We start from the raw sequence: 17344 nt of genomic DNA on the forward strand, positions 1-17344 counted from the left end.
TGTCTATATTTACCCATGCTCAGAATTTTCTGGTTTTGAGTTACAGTTACATCTAAACATTACTGAAAAAATAAGCACAACTTTACTTTTATTACTGTTTTCCTTCTATCCTAATCAGGCTCGTTCACTGTATGAAATAGTATTAACCATAATTTTTAATGTTTTTACCTATGGTGAGAAAAGAAGTCATGCTAAATGAGATGCCTGGTTGCCTAGGACAATGAGTAGCCACACCTGATTTTATATGCTTGAAAGCACAACTGGCCAGTATCATTACAAAATAAAGGGCTAGTTTATGGATGAATATTCAGAGGAACTTTGATTCAGCACAATTTTTTTTACAAGGTTCAGTAAAAATATTGCCATTTTATACTTCATAATAGCAGGAAAATTATCTTGCAGAATTTTGTCCAGTTCAAAACTCTTCTCAGCTGCAACTCCACTACTACACTTAAGACTAATAGGCTATTTGCAGTTGTAATTAAACATGATTTGGCATTTTGTGTAATAAATTATTACATTCTAGACTGCCAAATACTTATCATGTTATTAACTTTAGGCAAATGAAAAGAGACAATTTAAGCAATTCTGAGTCAAAAAGCTGAGTTTTCATGTATTTTTAATATTAACTTAATTAGTAATAATATTAAATCAAAAGCCCATTCATGAATAATATACCAGCGCTGAAACAGACAACGTGCATTAATACGGGAATAAATGAATATCTTAAAATTCTTATTCTTAATTGCTGAAGCAAGTTGGGCTTCTTTTAAAGATACTGCTTATAGGATCATAGAACCATAGAAAGGTTTGGGTTGGAAAAGACCTTAAGATCATCTAGTTCCAACCCCCCTGCTATGGGCAGGGATGCCTCACACTAAACGTTGTTGTCCAAACATCTGTCAAAACTGGCCTTGAACACCATCACCAGGGACGGAGCATTCACAACCTCCCTGGGCAACCCATTCCAGTGCCTCACCACCCCTACAGTAAAGAACTTCCTTATATCTAACCTAAACTTCTTCTGTTTAAGTTTAAACTCATTACCCCTTGTCCTATCACTACAGTCCCTGATGAAGAGTCCCTCTCCAGCATCCTTATAGGGCCCCTTCAGATACTGGAAGACTGCTTCTCTTCTCCAGGCTGAACAGCCCAAACTTTCTCAGTGTGTCTTCATATGGAAGGTCCTCCAGTGCCCTGATCATCCTTGTGGCCCTCCTATGAACTTGTTCCAACAGTTTCATGTCCTTTTTATGTTGAGGACACCAGAACTGTACACAATACTCCAACTAGGGTCTCATGAGAGCAGAGTAGAGGGGCAGGATCACCTCTTTTGACCTGCTGGTCATGCTTGTTTTGATGCAGACCAGGATATGGTTGGTTTCTGGGCTGCAAGTGCACACTGCCAGGTCATGTTCAGCTTCTCATCAACCAACACCCCCAAGTCCTTCTCCACAGGGTTGCTCTAATGCATGATGCTCTTCAGACATTACAGTATTTGTAAAAATGCAACCTGACCTACATTTATGTTATTCCCTAATTAAATATTGTGGCTTAAATTTCCTTAGAAATAGGATCAGTGAAGTTTAAAAAATTAAAGTTTAGAGCAAAGATTTTCCCTGGGTATGAACCCTACCTGACAATGACTCTGCAATAAGCCATCCAAAGGTAATACACCAATTTGAATGAAACTAGACTGGAAGTTATGGTAGTGATTTGTGCCTGTCACTCTCAGGTATGGAGAAAGGGACAAAAGGAAGTATAAGGGAAATCAAAGACCTTATTCCAAGTCAGGAAGCTCAAGGTATTCCTGTCCACATGCAAAAATGCTAAACTCGCAATTCTTGTATTAAAACCTGGAGACAGATCAATGCATGTGCCCAGGGATTCAGCCCAAGGAATGAAAGATTATTCAATGCATTGTTCAAAAGAGACTGAACTTCATGGGAAATAGGAATGAAATTAAAATTATTTTCTGATCTCAAAAACTCCATATACAGGAGATAAAGCAGTAATGAGTATTTATAAAAGATAATAAAATGTTGGGGGGAGGGGAAGTGGATGAATAAATAAACCACACATGAAGTGACGGAGTGGTTAGAATGCTTGAATATGCAGAGGGGTTAGACCCAGAAGGTTTTTTTTACAAGCTGGCTGAAAGAATTATTGATACAAGCCAATTTAGCTGCCCCAGTTGTGCTAGCATCTGCCAGGAGGCTTCTTGATAAATAAACTTCTACTTCTCCCTTTCTGTGTACTGTGCTGGTGGGTTGTGTAATTGTTTTTGTAATAAACAGGCTCCTTAAAACATCAAGAATTGCTTCTAATCTGAATTACCAAAGTTCCACTCTGGGAATATATATCCAGATTACACTATGTTACTTTTGAAGAGGAGACAGATGTTCATGGCTGTGAAACAGATATTTCAATATATTGCTTTTTTCTTGTGCAGTTCACTGCTCAGCCAGACTTTGGGTACAAGGCAATAGGCATATGGACAGCTTTTAACTCCTGATGAAGCAAGTATGTTTGCACAGGCTCTGTGGAAGTGAGATCGCTGTATTTGCAGGAATGCAGAAATGAACAAATAAAAACCCCCTCTTGCACCACTTTCTGATGGAGCTGCAAAATGTGGAATAAAAACATCTTCATACATAATATAATGTGTATATTTGTTTATGTGATCCCCTTATTTAATTCCTGAAATAAGATTTAGAAGAAAAATGCATACTAATAACATTATTCAAGAAGTAAAAGAAGGAAAAACATACGCGTTCTGGGAGTCACTTCTCATATCATCATGTCATGGCTGAATATTAGTTACCTGATACAAACATCACAAGGCAAATTAAGAAACAAAACCTCCTGAAGCACATAAACCAATTATAATTCCTGTTTGCAGCCTTTATTTAAGGGATATGCTTGTCTGCACATGGAAATACATATGTAGTCCAGTTAACTATAAGCTTTTTCCACATGAATGTTAGTGGTATGGAAATCTCCTGAGGCAACCACCGAATACATTAGCGTAAGGACAAGGCCACTTGACAGCAGTGGTCACCTTTGTCAGTTGGCTTAACTGGAGCTAAAATAGCTTCTTTGATGTGTCTGACTGTGGGGGAGTGCAAACACTGCTCTAGGCATACCTCTCTTTAGAGGGAATGCATCTTGCTTTGATAATGTGGGCAGAATTTTTTCTAACGGCAGGAAAGCTTACTACAAGTTGTACAGAGTAAAGTCTACGGATGTCAGATCAAGATGCTTAACAGCTTTCCAGACATGCTTAGATCTGGCAGAATGCCCAACCTCATTGATGCATTTTCACTCCGGAGTGAAGGGGAACTTACTCAGTTAAAAAACCACCAGACTATACATAGTCATACCAGACAACTGGCCTCACAGCCCATGTGTGCTGGTTATTATAATAATAAAGTGAGGGTTGGTTGGTTCCTTACCAGCTTTCATTGTAACAGATTAGTAGGAAGTGTTAACATTTCTATGCATTTCTAAATCCCCTTTGATTTTTACAAATCATTTACTTTAATGGTATTTTCTGACCTAGAGATCCAAAGAATAGCTAGATAATAGAGAAACACTGCCAGCCATCTTAAATGAGTTCATCTTATTTCATAGGGTGTCTCCTCAATCTTGTATTGTAACCTAGCAATAAGGAGTAACTGTCTGATAGGCTTTACACTATGATGATATTATGATAATCGTATCATGTCACCTCTTATTCATCTCCCTCATAAACAGACCCAATCTCTCTAAATGTGGAATTATTTCCTGGCCTCTGATCACTTGCCTGTAAGTCCTTTCAGTTTATTGTATTTCTGCTCTGTTTTGTGAGAAGTGCTGACAGACAATAAGCAAGATCAAAACTGAAGGGTGGCTATTGATTTATAGGACCATATGATAAATGTCGTCTATAAAGTGTCTTCCATTCTATCTCTTAATACTTCCTAAAACACTCTGGGTTTGTTGTTGATGGTTTTATTTTCATTTTTAACTTACGGCTACACATTGAGCAGATGGCTTCATTTGAGCCACACACGATGCTGTCTAGGTCTTTTTCCTGAATGTTTACACTTAATTTAGAAGAGCCCAAAACTCCCACTGAAGTCAATGGGGAAAATAAATAAGAACTGCTGAGGAAGGCCCGGAGACTGGCAGGGTACCACAGACTAACAGTGTTCAGTGTAACGGGGGGGGGGCAGATTTTTTTTTCTGAGATACAAGCTTAAAAAGTGATAGTGCTAGCAGCTTTTTTTTAGGTAAATCTGGCGGTATGAGATGTAGATACCTATTTCTTGGAAAAGAGACAATGCAATTAGGGTATCAAATATTATAAACAGGCTAAAAAAATATTTTTTTGTCATTTCACAGACCAGATGGATTTAGGACAAAGTTTCCACTGCAGGATATTTATTTCAGCATGTTGGAGCCATCGGTGCTTAGCATAACTGACAATCACACCTTTATTTTGGTGACTCTAAGAAATCAGGATCCATTTTAGGTACTCACCTTTTGAGGCCTATTTCCCTGGGTCTAATGGTAATGTTGCTAAGGGCAATGGCTCCTTCACACAAACAAAAGAAAAGTAAGGGAGAGCCCAGCAGTAAGGCGCAGGACCATGAACAGAGCTGTTTCCATTGCTTGTCTCCTCCTCCAAGTGACACATGGAAGGTGTACAATAGCATAGGACTCATTTTACTGAAATCTAGATGGATAGAGTGTAAACAGTCATATCACAGCTGTCTCTTGACTCCTTCAGCAGTGAGAAACAGATAGTGTTTGGGTGCAATGTCTAATGTTTTGCACCTGTGTGGTCTTGACTCCGATGTTCAACTAGATGAGCAGAAAGCATCTACAATGCACACTACTACAGTCCTGGACTGAGTTAAGAGACCAACGGTGTGTTAAGAGCTCTAGGAATGCTCATGTCTTTGGTGTTGCTGACCACATGCATAGCTGAAACTTCAGTAAGATGGCAGTAATACTTCAGTAGCCCATTAAGTCCTCATGGGAGCTTTCGTTAGAATTTGAATAGAAAACACATCATCCTCTATTAAACCCTGTTTTTGTTATTGTACTCTGGTATCTACATTTCATTACATTTCTAAAGAACTACTCATTTCTGTAACGCTTTTCCGTGGCAATACAAATTTATTCAAAAGTGGTAAGTGGAATTAGCATGAACTTAGCAACTTGTTGAAGTAATCTAACTTATGTGGTTAAAATACCACTTTTGTGTATTACTGCAGGTTTTGTTGTACCGGTACAAACTACAGTTGTTTGTTGGAAATAATCTGGCATTGCAAAAAAGTCTTATTCTTTTTCCAGCTATTTTACAAGTAATTTATGCAGATTGCTTTAACAAATGCTTATATGCATTATATGCTGAAACTGATATTTTTCTTTAAAAAAACATTAGGGAATTTAAGAAAACCATATTCAGTTACTGGCTCTGCTGTGTGAGCTGATGAATAATTTGACAGATTTATTTTTTGCAAGGTTATGTTCATAGATACTCTTTTATCCCTGCTGTGGGGATTTTTGCTGTCAAAATATTTCTTCTGGAATAGGAATTTACATTGGGAAAACCAGAGAATTCCGTGACCAGCTGTCAGGGGTCAGTAAATGTTTAAAAAAAGAAAATTTCTGTGAGACATCTAAAGACTTCCTGTATGTAGGAACCATTGTTTGTCATTTAGCTAGGGAAATATTCTCAGGAAAATGAAGATGAAGGCTTCTTTGTTATTAAAGAAAAAGATGAGTTTGTTTTGGTTTCTTATATTAAGATGGCTAGCTTGGGAGAAATATTATAAAATCTTACTAAAGGTGAGGTCTGCATATTTTCCTGAATTATGTTAGTGACAGTGTCATATTCTTCAAAACAGGCATACTTTTATTGCGTTTGTTTTCAACAGCTACTTATCTTGAAGTGTCTATGCAGAAAAAGTTTTCAGACCAAGGGATTAAAGGAAATCCCATCAATAATTAAGACATAAATGTACCAATAGTGTTTGCATAATAGCTCAGTGACAAGACCTGTAGTTTATGAAGGGCTGAATGATAAAGCAAAGTTCTGAATAATCAGGAGGCAACTGAGAAAGATTTGTATAGTTCCTCTGGTCCTCTTTTGAGTAAGAGCCTTGTACAATGCACTGGCCTTTCCCCTACATTTATCTGATACATTTACATAGCAGTATGTGTAAACTAAAAAGAAGCAGGTTCAAGAAATGTTAAATAACAGGTTGAAGTAATACTGATCTTAATGTTTTTTTAAGGAAGGAGATAAAAATATCTTAGCTGGCTGTGGTCAACCCAATGTGGGTAGTGAACATCTCTGTGTTAATTCATCCTTCTGGACAAGATGACCTGAAGTGGCTTTTTACTAGGACATGAGAGGTTTGATTCTGTTTCCAATACATAAGAATTTAGTGTCATCTGAGATGCTGTCCTGTATGTCCCTTGGCCCCCACTTCAGAAAGGTGCAGATCTCCTCTAGTTCTGTATCGTGTTTGTTAGCCCCATGTAGAGGTCTTGGCCATCTTAGGCAGCAGGTGGCTGTGTCTGGAAAGGTGAACTCTGTGTACAAGATGACAATTGGAGCAGCTTTGTTCTTATATGACATTATACATAGAATCATAGAATCATAGAATAGTTAGGGTTAGAAAGGACCTTAAGATCATATAAAAAGTATGCACAGGTTTTTTGGGGTGTGTGTTTTGCAGTTAAGGGAATATTTATAATGTCTGTAAAGGACTAAAGGTAAGAAGTATATGAGGAAAGAGCTGTGTGACAATAACCTAAACTGTCACAGCTGGTTTTGCAGTGAAGAAGTCAGAGTCCCTTCTTCTTTTGCTTAGGGAGGGAAAAGTAAAATTCGTGGGGTTTTTTTTTTTTCAAATTACTTTGATGTACTATTGGATAGTAACAGCTTAGATCATTACATCCTAACAATCTTGCAACACTTGAACATTGTTTTTTAACAAGGGGTCAAGGTATTAATTTTTAATTAGGGAAGACAAAGACAAGTTAACAGTTTACAGTACTCCTAGGTGTTCTTCATTTGGTTAGGCCCTTAGTTATTTATCAACTTAGGGACAAAACACTATCCCCTCACCCAAAGACTGTACCATTATCCCTAATTATTTGCATATTTTACAATATCTGCATAGATAGAGGGCTGAACTGAAACATGGATTCAGTACAAACAAACAATAGCTTTGTTTAAGGAGAAAATACTTTCCAATGGCTAGCCTCAATCCTCTTGACTACTTCCTGTTCTTAAGCCAAAACTCCTATGTCTACCATGAAGCTCAACCTCTAATTTTTACCCAAGATGTTAAATAAGCCTGATTGACTTCAAATGTCTATTGAATCCAAATTTCCAGATACCTCATGGAACAGCCTTGAAAGGACTGGTCTTGTGATCCTTTATATTCATCAGTTCTTTGGAGCTATTAGATGTTCCGGAAAGCATACAACTCTTAGAAGGCATAGGCATTTGCCTGTTTAATGATACAGATTTCAGGACTCTGCTTCCTGACAGTGCCTCCAGCACAGGTGCTTCCTGGTCTAGGCTGCTGATGCTCAGACTGGCCAGGTACTTGCTGGGTATCTTCCAACACCTGATTCTGGGTATGCTTTTTTTTCTTTTTTTGCCTCTAACAATCTTGTTCGTGTTTGCTATCCAGTCATCTGATTTTTGGCCAGGACCTCAATGGTTCCTCTCTGACAATTTCCAAGACTGCATAAAGCTGCCAAGGGGGTCATTAGCACAAATCCATAAACATCTGCTGTGGCAGGATTTATTTTTGCCAAGGATAGTAAAATTGTGAAGGAAGTAAAGCTGCCCCAAATAAGTCAACGAGAGCAGCACTTCTTCTGTAAATGAAATCGGGCTCTAGTGTGAACCAGGACCTTACCCTCTGTGTTCAGACTAATGGTTCAGCAATCTGGTGCCTGCGCAGTCTCCTGGAACCTGGAGCTGAAGTTGGAAGGATTTACTTCTGGAAAAAGAAAGATGGGATCTTAGTATTCCTTCTGCAGGATGCTGAAATAAGTGTGAGAGCTGGAAAGAGCATTTCAAAGGCAGAAAGACAGGGTATGCACATACATACATAAATACATACTTTATCTACACACAGATGAGGGTGTGGTCATATCTGTGTTGAGGTTTATACAGCTTATCTGCCAATTGCATATCTAGCAATATGCATACAAGCATATCTAGATGTTAGCTGGATGCTTAACTAGTTTATGCATATAAGCTTTCCTAGATGCTAGCTACATAAGCATATATAGGTTTCTGAACAAGTAAGACAGGAAACCCACCTAGCAGCACCAATTATTTAAAAGATATGCTACCTACAGCTGGAATTCTCCAAGAACGCAAGATCACTATACTGAAATGGCAGACAGCCCAAATGAAACTTCCCACTCACCTCCAAGTGACTAGATTCCAAAAGACTTATCAAATAGGATATGTCATGTATATATATGCATACATATATATATAAAAAATGTCTTTTGGAATCTAGTGGTAATTTCTGCCAAAGGTTCTAGTATACATAGAATTGGGCCCTAAAAAGAATGAGGAAAATACTACAGAATTTTATAGGTTAGCCTCTAGCAAGGAATGACCAACCACCCTGGTATAAAGACTCTGCTATCAGTTGTGTGCAAGTTCACTCAACTTTTCACCAAATACATTCACCATGGAGAGCTGTGAGGAGGTGGGATTACTTTGGTTGCTCATTGCAGAAACTATTTCTGTTGCTTCAAAAATCAGATTAGGGAAAAATGGTTAGGAACAGGGACTTGATGCAGCATTTCAATATTGTCTTTCAGGGATGTATCTTTTGTCATTCTTGCACAGTAACTGCCCCATTACAAGTCTTTAGAAAATGTTAGTCTTTGTGTGCTATTTGCACAGTTGTTGGGCTGGCTGCTGCATTCATAGAAGGGCATGTTTACAGTGAGCGCGCTCTAACCTTTTCCAGATGTTCTTCCTGGATCCTGTGATACAAGAAATGAGATCAGCCACATCCACTCTTGCCCTTTCGAAGCTTCCCATGTACAGAGGTGAAAGACACCTGAGTGGCACAGGAGAGAGAAAGAACAAGGCCTAGACTAGGATGGTAAATAGGAAATAAAATGGGGTAAGAATCTGAAAGTTTCAACTGGCAGATCTTGGGGTAGACTTTGAGTAAGAAAGTGCAGGAGTCTGGGACTATGTTTTAGGACAGAAAGGATGCCTGAGACTTCATAATGAATTCAGGGGCAGGATGAAGGAGAGCATCCCATCCATATAGCCTGTGCGACCAGAACTGGTGCATCAGAGGTAAAGGTCTGAGTAGAATGAAGAGGTGTGGAAAGCCTAGCAGAGCTTCCTGATGTTAGCTAAGCTAGGAGATTTAAGATAAAATAGTCTATATTCAGTGTAGAGAAATGACATCATAAAGTATATAGAATTACATTAAGACTCTGTGGACTTGGAGATCAAATGATGTTATTTTTTACTTGCTGAACTAGACTAACAGAGAAATGCTAAGATTTGGGTTTTTTTCACTTTGTTTTCCTTTGTGCATTTTTGATAGGGAATTAATTCTTTCCATTATCTTTTTTTTTTTTTCCCCTGACAAGCATAAAAAATTCCTGCTCCTCAAAGTGCAAGCATTTATGAGGGCTCAGTGAAAGAAGAGCCTGAAAAGCCTAGAACACCTATAGTGCTTGCCTTGCAGCGTGTGTCACACCCGGCATGATACTAATCATCTAGAGGACTGGTGTACCGCAGCCCATGCAGTGACACCCTGCAGTGTGGTCGCTTCTGATATTTATACAGCCTAAAAAACACAGAGACTCAAGGGGGAAATTATCACAGAATATAAATACTTTCTGGTAGAATAAGGAGCAATGGCCTGAAACTAAGAGAGGAAACATTTAGACTTGCTATTAGAAAAATGTCCTTAATGGGAAGAGCAATTGGGCAGAAGAGCAGATTACAAAGAGAAGAGATCAAGGAACTGCTGCTATTTCAGACTGCATTAGGTTGAGAATAATAGCAGAAGCCAACATTACCTGTGGAAGTTCACTTTATGTGTTTCATATTTGTAAAGGGTAGTATCCTTTTATTACAATAAAAAGAAAAGAAATGAAGGAATTTCTTTTCTCATAATTCTTTCTCAAAGCAGTGGATATAATACATAATGATTGCAACCAAAGGAAAATGGATGGGGAGAAAATCAGGAAACTGAAAAAGTGCCTGAAGAGGTTCTAAAAATTCTTCACTACAGTGTAGATGCAGTACATATACCTACGGTATTTCTTGGTTACAACTTCTGCAAAACTTTTACAACAATGCTAAGTACCATGAACTGAACTACCTGGGAAAACTGAGACAGTTGTGATAGGAGGGATGTGTTCTGCAGTATCCAAATCCTGTGCAATCTCGCTCTTCCACTAGGCTGAAGCTTCACAGCTGTTAGAACTGTGCCATCTATCATGCTGAATACCTGGACAAACGGTCATATAGCAAAAAAGAACTAGATGTGCTGTAGCACCAAAGAATGTGTTCAACAACTCTGTCATTTAAAGAAGGCACACTTTGAAAAGCTTTGTAATGTTAATAGGTTTTCTCCTGTTTGTATATAGCTTATTGCCTTTTGCATATGCCTTTATACTGAGTCTGATTCTCAGTCATGCACTAGCATTAAATTATGACAGTAGTAATAATAAAAATACTACACAGTTACATAGTTTTGGCTTACATCATGATTTTATATCAGAGAACTAATTCCATTATTTTAAGAAAGAGAAGCAAGCTTAATATCCAGTGCAAGATGTTGCAGAAATAAAATAATAATCTCAAATGTTGCTTTGTTTCTGTTTTTTTAATAGCAGGCAACATCTGGAATAACTAAACGTTATCTAGTTGCATGAAACATTGCAAAAGCTACATACCAAACCTTTTTACTATTGAAAATAATGAATGCCTGTGGAAATATTTTTGAGTTATGACAGAAGGATTTTTTTGGTTGTTCTTAGCTACTCATTTACACTGTTAATATTAAAATTTAATCCATCTTTGCACAAACTCTCTGAACCAAAAATAAGTAATCACTGACTGAGATAAATAATGGGGTAGTATCGGGATGCTTAAAAGCCCCAGCAGATGTTATGGTTCAAAGAGGATGTTCATAAAAATATGTATCTATATATTCTTTACAAAGTATTTGTGGTTTTAAGCAGCAACTTAAATCAATTAATACCCTTTACAAGAATGACGATGGAAAAGTACCTATGGAAGTTAATAAGCTGAAAGAAAAGGTAGTTCTTCAGCTCAGAATGTGTTTTTTCAATACGAATGTTTCAGTGCAGATATGATGATCTGAAATGCCTCATCTGCTTTATCTGACATGAAATATGTGACAGCACAGGTACTTCAGCTGTGTGTTACACTAAGCACAGGAGAATTTTGTTTAACTTCCACCATCCATAATTTGCCATACATTCCTTTGCCTGGGCTGAAAAATTTGTTTTTATAATTTAAAAATAAATTCAGGGCCCACATTTTAAACAAGATTTTATTGTTGCTAATACTCTATGCTTAACTGTGCAATCACACCTAATAGAGCAAACCCAATGAGGATTTCAATATCATCAGACAAAAATAAACTTATTTCTGTGTCATGCACTCCTGGAATCTTAACTGATGAAAGTGAACAAATTAATTTGTTCTTATCTAGACTGTCCATATTTTTATTTTGAGGAGTAGGGGTTTTTAATGCCATTTAAGAGATCTGCTACATTACACTGCGGCTCTGCAATAAAAACTCAGTGTGGGACAGAGAAACAGCTGTGCTATCTCAGAAGCATCTTAGTGAACCTAGAATTGCCTCACTCAGATTTTCTTCTTTGTGAGAAACTTTGATAATGTGGGTGAACACAGCTTGATTTTTTTCCTTTAGTTTTCTCAGAGCTCTTAGAAAGAAGCTTTATTCCTTTCATCTATGAAAAGACTTTTTAAAATACATATTTGAGAATCCAGTTTCCCATCAAAACAATTCTACCTATATGCTTTTGATAAGCTTAGCTTAGAACCACATACTGTCAAATTTTCCTTGCTCCAGAAGGGGACTAACATAGTATTTCCATTTGCAGAGGCAGAACTGTGCTGGCAACTGGAGCCAAATCTTTCTTTCAGCTTCTTCCTTCTTGCCCTTTCTTTATGCACTGGCCATACAGGGAAGTGGGAATCTGTTTGCAGTAGTGGTCTGTGTATACTGCATGCAAGGAATAAGGTACTTTGGATTGCCCCCTTACAGAAAAAAATCTAAGTAAAAATTGGTCAATTAGCATCTTGTTTTTTGAGTCCTTCTTCATATATAGGCATCCTTACCCCCAAAAGTTAAGGTTTAATCAACTTCACATATGCATACATAAAATGGATGAGAGTTCTCTAGCCCAGTTACTGGAGGAAGCACTGATCCTGCATAGCTCTTAGAAGAGAGTAGGTGAAGAGCAGATTTGCAAACAAAGCAAATAGGTTCACAAATCTGCCAAAACACAGGTGTGCAGGGTAGGTTTTGTAGGTAGTGGTAGATAAGTGGTCACAGACAAGTTAATATCTGCCTTAACTCTTGAATGTGAATGATGGAAGTATTGCTCATGTTGACATACTGGGAATGGTCCATCAGGGACCATGGACCATCATCAGACCATCCACCCTACTGGCTCTGTTCAACCTACACAGACCAAGGAGGGAGTCTTGGCTACTCATCTGAAGTGGGTGGAAGGGTGTAACATAGCACTCTGCAGAGTTGCGTATAGCATAAAAATGACTTATGACAGCATAAACTCAAAAATTTCTAGTGAAACACCCAGTGGCTTCAGTATAGCAGCATAGCAACTGTATACAAGAATAGTTATGATCCACAGTGGCTTATGAATGTTATCCGCACTTTATCTTGAATACGATATTTTAGATATTTTAAAAATTTTTCCTTAGCAAATGGATAGTTTTAAACAAATTCTTCACAGGGAAAAGAATATAAGCAAATTTCTGCAGTATACTGAAAGTCTATAAATAATAACAGTACAAAATTCAGCACTGCAAAGCTGTTTCCCATCTCCTGGGACCGAAGCACTGGATAATCACTGATTGCCAGATCTGTGCAGCAACATGATGAGACTGGCCCTCTGGGGCTATCTTTCTTTGCTGAACCAAATTAAAAAGAACAAGGATTTTTTTTGTAGAGCAATTTTGGGTTTTGTCATATGGCTTTATAAGAATAAGCTTAACACAGAGAGGCTATATGTATGTGCTCATTATTACTAACATAATAAAAATGGTTTCAAAAATTGCTATCATAACAAAAATTGGCTTCAAAATGTTACTATCATAATAAAAGTGGTTTCAAAATGCAGTTTCTAAAAACCTTTTTTTGCCAATTTATGATTATTATTTTTTTTTTACATTTCTGTGGGAAAAAAATCGACTCAGGAAAAGAAAACAGCTTACAAAAGTGTGAGATGTTTACACTTCATGGAAGAAATCTGGCTTTAACATCTTAAAGGTTTTCCTTAGTGACATGGAGAAACTGTAATCTTTGAGTGAATGAAATGCAGGAGATTTTTTCAGTGATAGATTCTCAGAGAAGCCAGACTTTGCAAGACTAACATTCTTACTTTCTTTGCTTAAATTAGTTAGAGTGCTGAGAACCTTCAAGAAAGACCTCTGCACTGTGCAGAAACAGACAGGAAGGCGGAGCAATTTATTCAGTATATTTGGATTCTCCCTACTTTTTGCCACTTATTGACTACATATTCTTGTTATCTATACTTTGAGTACCTCCATCATAAATGTGCTGTGAGATTTATTCAATGCCAAATTATCAGTTGCTTGAAACCTGATCTTAAGAGATGGGGTTGCATGAATGGACTAGATCGCTCTCATCTTCTGTCCCTTCTTTGAGAGGGTGCAGTCCTGCAGTATTCTAATCTACTAATTGACCACATTCACCCTGAATGTACAGCTCACTTTCTCCAGAAAATGATTTCAAGACTGCCTATCTTTTGGTTATTCAGTAACGTAGCATTTCTAGTCTTCTAGCTGACTGGATAAGCTAAATCACATGAGTTTATCTCAGTGTTAACTATTTGTTAAGGGAAGGAAGTATGGATAATTTTTCCTGTTTGTTACTTCTCCAATGCAATATAGTATGGAGGTTGTCTATGCTAATATGCCCCATGAATTTGAGTCACGAAATAAATGAAAATACCATAATCACCCACTTGGAAATGCAGGAAGATTTAGGCAGAATAATTACTGAAGCTGGAATTTAGCCAGGATACCAAGGCTGAACATGCTTCCTGCTGCAAATACTACCATGGATCCTTTCCTCACCACATGTGGCCAGGACCTGATTTTTTGCTTGTGTTATAGCAAGCTGTCAATTCCTTTCAGTCTTGTCCTAAATGAAGAATGACATATTACATCCAGATCACAGACCTGAATTATCAACAGCTCATAGAACAGTCTTCAACATAATCAGTGTAAGTAATTTACCAGATAAAAGAATGTTAATAGCAAGTACAGTATAATTTATGTGGACACAAATTGTACCTATCTTTCAGAAGAAGAAAGGCACTGCTGTGCACAGAGTGGATCAAGAGCAAGGTCAAGTGTAAGCGCTTCTGTTTAACATGCACAGCCTGAAAACAGCAGGCAGAGCTTTCAAAGAATGATGGAAATTATACCCAATAAAGTTATTATAAATAAATGCTGTTTTTTCTCTCCTAGTGGGCTTCATATGGGAGAGGCAGTAATAAATAAAAGGCCTACTTATTAGAAGACATTTGATGAAGACCTCATTTCATCAAGTTAGAGTTGAAAGTTTACAACTTGTAATACTAAAAAGATATGGTAAAAGTTTTTTAGCTAGTATGTGTAGATATATATGTAAAACACTGTTACAAGAGGTTTTTTTCATGGTTCTTGCATCTCAGTTATACATGTCTTGAATGCAAACACAGATGAAATTTTGTCTTTGGATTTAAGGACTGCCTTCTCTTCCTGAAATTACCAGTGCCTATAATGTACTAGTAATGGGTTAGGCTGTCAAAAGTATTTTCTTAATGTGTACCAGCACTTGAGATTTCTTAGCTGCACAAAAGATAACATTTTGCCTAGAATTTCTTCTCTTTCATCTTTATAACTCCATCTCATAAACAGAAACATTGAAAGAAAACATTCAGAACTACCTTTCTGTATCTTGATAGTATCTAACCACAAAGTTTCCACTCCTCTTTTCAGCGAACCTGCTCTTTGCATCATGGGAGGTTCCCCAAATATGTCCCCTCAGCAAGGGAAGAAACCACAGGCTCTTCACTCTGTGATGGAACATGGATTTTCTGAAGCACCAGAGAAAATGGCCTTTTATTAACTGGCTTTCAGAAACCTATTTGAGCCAGACATGCTTTGTAATTGTTATGGTATGGGGAATGTTAATCAAGTGCTGAAACTGCTCTCTGTGTTGTATGGAGATCATACAAAAAATGAGTTGTCTACCATTCTGAAACCTTCATGCTTTGGAGATCAGCAATACAGTGTGATGGATGGAGGCCAATTTCTGCCTTAGTATACTCTGTATTTTCTGTCAAGGTAAATAAGCCTGGAATAAGCTGCCAAGACAGATGATTTTCTGGAGCAGATGCAAAGGTAGGACTTTGGGCAAAGTCTTTTTTGTCATTGGATTTTTTTACTGTTCATTACTGTTCAGTGTCTACTGCTTTAGATAACTTCCACCTCTATCCTCAAATGTACTTGGAGAAAGTAGAGAACGAATGAGGCCAGATGTGTCACACTGATACTACATTGTCAGCACATATAAGTTCACTTAACTTGCTTCTGGGTATGTACTAATTTTCAGTCTTCATTCTTGAGTCAACGCTATGTCCAAGGGCCTGTGTCCAAGCCTTGTGCCTCAGGAGCTTTGCATGGCTGATAACATATCTCATCTAGTCAGTTCTCTGGTACTGCAAATTTGTATTTCCCCTACATCTAACTAGACTTTTAGTCATGATCTGACCAACAGGGAGGGTGAAGCGGTCTTAACAGGCAGGTGAATAATAAGAGATGTCAACACTCTGCTGCAATCATAATCACTGTAACTCTTGTTTTGTCTGTTGGCTTGTTGCACCTTGTACTTACAATTTTGGTTATATAGTTATTTTCTTTAACATCATGGACTATGATTCCATGCCTCTGTAGTCCAAGAAATTAAAAATTAGGTGACTCTAACATCTATGTATTTCAGACCTCACGTATTACTTCTAACCAATGCACTAAAAATAGGTATGGCCACTGGCAGTTTTGGTGGATAACCTATTTTGTCTGATCTATGAGGTATATACTTCTGTTCAGTCCAAGGCTCTTCACAAGAACGTTATCTACTTTCACAAATACCATGTTTGGCTACCAATTCTTCCAGATTTAGCTACGTTAGAACTAGATAAGGATATTACAAGCTGCATGTAATTCATATTTGTACATGGATCAGTCTTAACTTGGAACTTTGTCTGTAGACCACAACTGATGTTCTTCAACCAGCATTACTGAAGGCAGCCCTGGTTTCAGTTTGCATTGTGGAAGGAAGCTGACCCTTCCTAGTTCTGAAAAAAAGAAAAATAAACTTTTTTTTTCATTTATGGGGAATTCCCCAAAGAATGGAAGAAAACATTTGCAAATTATACAAGCAGACAAAAACCCCCACTAGAATTATTTATCAGTAAGTGATGGGAAATGGCCTCTCAGTGAGAAATGTGACTGGGAACAGATTGCTGTCCAGTGCAGTACTGGGGAAGAAGTTAGAGGAAGGACACAGAAAGAAACAAGACACTGAAAGTGATGGCCTGGGAAAATCACCTCTTCAGCTCATTATGAGCTGATTTGAGAGTAGCTGCCATTCCCAATATCAGAAAAAGAGTGTGGTAGCAGTCATGAGGCTAAGAATGTGTAAAATTATATTTCCTATATGGATAAGAGATGCTATAACAGGGAAAATCTGAAAGATAAAAACTGCTGCTTGGAGTGAAATCAGTATACAAGAGATAACGTTTAGGTTTTAACAGAAGCCAGATCTGACTGCCTAAAATGACTGAGAGAAAAGGGTTTTCAGAAGCAAGTCTGATGCAACTAGAACGGCTTTTTGCTATGAACCTCATCTGGTGGCTGGGACAGACAAAACAGTGTGAGAGAAGGAGGAGATTTTAATATCTGAATTGTGAAGGATATGCTATACAAGACACTAGTTATTTCTTCACTTATTATCTG

This window comes from Pezoporus occidentalis, unplaced genomic scaffold (assembly GCF_034315485.1).
Source record: "Pezoporus occidentalis ecotype Australia unplaced genomic scaffold, CSIRO_AGI_Poc_V1 ctg2, whole genome shotgun sequence".
Taxonomy (NCBI): Eukaryota; Metazoa; Chordata; class Aves; order Psittaciformes; family Psittacidae; genus Pezoporus; species Pezoporus occidentalis.